We start from the raw sequence: 3,196 nt of genomic DNA, 5'->3' as shown, positions 1-3,196 counted from the left end.
CGCTTGTAGTAATAAAAAGATATCGATCCCACATGGAACGTTTTTTTAAAGAAAACTTATTTAAGTGTAATTTAAATACGACTTAAGGCTTATAGAAATAGATAATCGTTATTTGAAATTGGTTTTGAAATTGATAGAATAAGAATTAGGCTGGAATATGTAGAATGTTAGAAATCAATTCTGTTTTGAGTATGAATTACAAAACATAAACGTTTAGTGTTTAAAATAAGAGAATAATTATATTCGTTTGCATTAAGCAAAGAAAACAACTTTAAACTTTGTATAAACTATAAAAATGTAATAATGTAAACTCCTTCAATTAAAAGGCTTTGAACCGCAAACAATCTTCCTACGGTCGGGATAGATCGCTACCTTAACCAAATTAATTCTCGAAGAATGAATTTGCCTAAGTGTTCAATAAAGTTTCCTTGTAAAGATATTGAATTCAACTATGTTTTAATGAAAACACCAAAACTCACTTCGGATCAATTACAGAAGTGCTACATAAAATTATATTGAATTGCATGAACTTTATTAGATGAAATATGAATTTGATACAAGTTTACAGAGAATAAAAAGCATGGAAGCATTCGAACGACATGAGAGTTCCGGGTCGTCAATCCTTTCCTCAAACCTCGTTTAGAGTTTGTCAGGCTCGTGGGTCGAATCCGCTACTTGATCTTCTCGCTGAATCTTCGGAATAGAGATGGTTCTTCTACTACCAAAATGTAAACTAATATAAATAGATCTTAATCTAAATCTAAATGCTACTGTGTTTGTAAGTAATCTAAGAACAATTTGTGTACACCAGATTGCTTTTACAAAATTGAAATCTAAAGTCTGACTCTTTTCTGAGTCAGAGTTTCTACATAACTTCTACACTCTAATCTTAATTAATCTAACTCTGTGAACTCTGAACTCAACTCTTAATTTATAGATGTTGAAGAGTCGTGTCTAAGGATCGTGTCCGCTGCGAAGAGACGTTTCTATCCACCCAAACGGACGCGTTTCTTTGAAATTGAACATGTGAAGATAGTTCTGCCAGAAATTCTAATCTTACCGAGATCAAAGAATCTCAGCCGAGATTGAGGAGCAATTTCTGTGCTTCAGAACGAACAAGCAAAGCGACTGAAAAAGGGTGTGTCGCGATCGAGATTGGTGAATCTCGGTCGCGACTCGGAATCTCAGTAGAGATTCCGAAATCCCTACCGAGATTCGGAATTTTCCTCCCGTTTCTGACTTCGTTCTCATGTTCCTCGTATCGGTGTGCTGATTTTCTCGTCTTTTGGCTCATAACTTAGGGTTTTTCCTTCGTTTTTGACCTGTTTTTGTTCCTATTCGGATTTTACTAAATAGTTAGGTACCTTGCATGAAAGAAACATATTCGGACGTAAAAGTACTCTAAATAGATATAAACAGCACGATTTCATAGCAAAACTAATGTAAATATTAATGATATTTTAGGTATATTTTGGGCTTAACAGTCATCCTAGGTAGCTACTTAAATACGCGTGCAAGCATTAATTGCGCAAGTTGTTTTACTCAGCATCTAAGATACTAAACGTTTGAAGTTCTGAGTGTATGGTTTAGTGTAAAAGGGATGCTCAGCATGTGCAGTAACTCAGCATTTAGCAATCACTCAATATATATAGCAACTCAGCATATAGTGATTTCATAGCATTCATATTTACTCAGCATATGACAGTTACTCAACATGTGATAATCACTCGGCATATTATAATCACTCAACATTCATTTTACTCGGAAATTTAATGAAAATGATTAGACATACCGATAGCTTCCCTTAGTATGCTAAACTATTCATGAGCCAGCGGCTTTATGAAGATATCTGCAAGTTGTTCATCCGTTGGAACATAGGTCAGCTTGATCTCACCTTTGAGTACATGATCTCTAATGAAGTGATGCCTAATGCTGACATGCTTCATCCTGCTGTGCTGAATGGGATTCTTTGATAAGTCAATGGCACTTTTGTTGTCACATTTGACTTCAATCATTTTAGTCTGAACTCCATAGTCATCCAGTTGTTGCTTGATCCACAAGATTTGAGCAACACAGCTTCCAATAGCAATGTACTCAGCTTCAATTGTTGACAGGGCAACTAACGACTGCTTCTTACTGAACCAAGATACTAGACAGCTTCCAAGGAAATGACATCCTCCTGAAGTACTTTTCTGCTCAAGCTTGTCTCGTCTATAGTCAGCGTCAGTGTATCCAATGAGTGTGAAGTCATTTGTGTTAGGATACCATAAACCTGCATTCACTGAGCTTTGCAAATATCTAAGGATTCTTTTTACAGCTCGGTACAAGTTGTTGTCTACTGACTTACCTTTTTCGTCAGCACAAAGTACAGTGTCAGTACCCATTGGGGTAGATATTGGCTTACAGTTTTCCATTTTGAATTTCTTCAATATCTCCTTGGCATACTTAGTCTGGCTGATAAAGATGCCGTTTTTGCCTTGTTTGATTTGAAGTCCAAGGAAGAAGTTGAGTTCTCCCATCATAGACATCTCAAACTTAGTTTGCATCTGCTTGCTAAATTCCTTGCACATTGACTCATTAGTAGCACCAAAAATAATGTCATCAACATATATTTGTGTCAGCGGGGTGTCTTTACCCTTTTTCTTAATGAATAAGGTTGTGTCAGCTTTTCCTCTGACATAGTTTTTGGTCAGCAGGAAACTGGTCAGCCTTTCATACCAAGCACGTGGTGCTTGCTTCAGACCGTACAGAGCATTTTTGAGTTTATAAACGTGGTTTGGGAACTTTGGATCCTCAAACCCTGGAGGCTGACTAACATACACCTCTTCATTTATAACTCCATTAAGAAACGCACTTTTGACATCCGTTTGGAACAATTTAAAATTCATAAAGCTAGCATATGCACACAATATTCTTATAGCTTCTAATCTAGCTACAGGGGCAAAAGTCTCACCGTAGTCAATACCTTCCTGCTGACTGTAACCTTGAGCTACAAGTCTAGCTTTGTTCCTGACTACGTTTCCTTGTTCATCTAGCTTATTACAAAATACCCATTTTGTTCCTATGGTCTTTTGGTTTCTTGGTTTAGGCACTAAATCCCATACTTCATTTCTTTTGAATTGATCAAGCTCCTCTTGCATCGCATTTATCCAGAATTCATCGTTCTCAGCTTCTGAGAAGTTTCTTGGTTCAAAAA

This window comes from Euphorbia lathyris, chromosome 4, assembly GCF_963576675.1.
Source record: "Euphorbia lathyris chromosome 4, ddEupLath1.1, whole genome shotgun sequence".
Lineage (NCBI taxonomy): Eukaryota > Viridiplantae > Streptophyta > Magnoliopsida > Malpighiales > Euphorbiaceae > Euphorbia > Euphorbia lathyris.
This window is presented reverse-complemented; position numbering follows the sequence as displayed.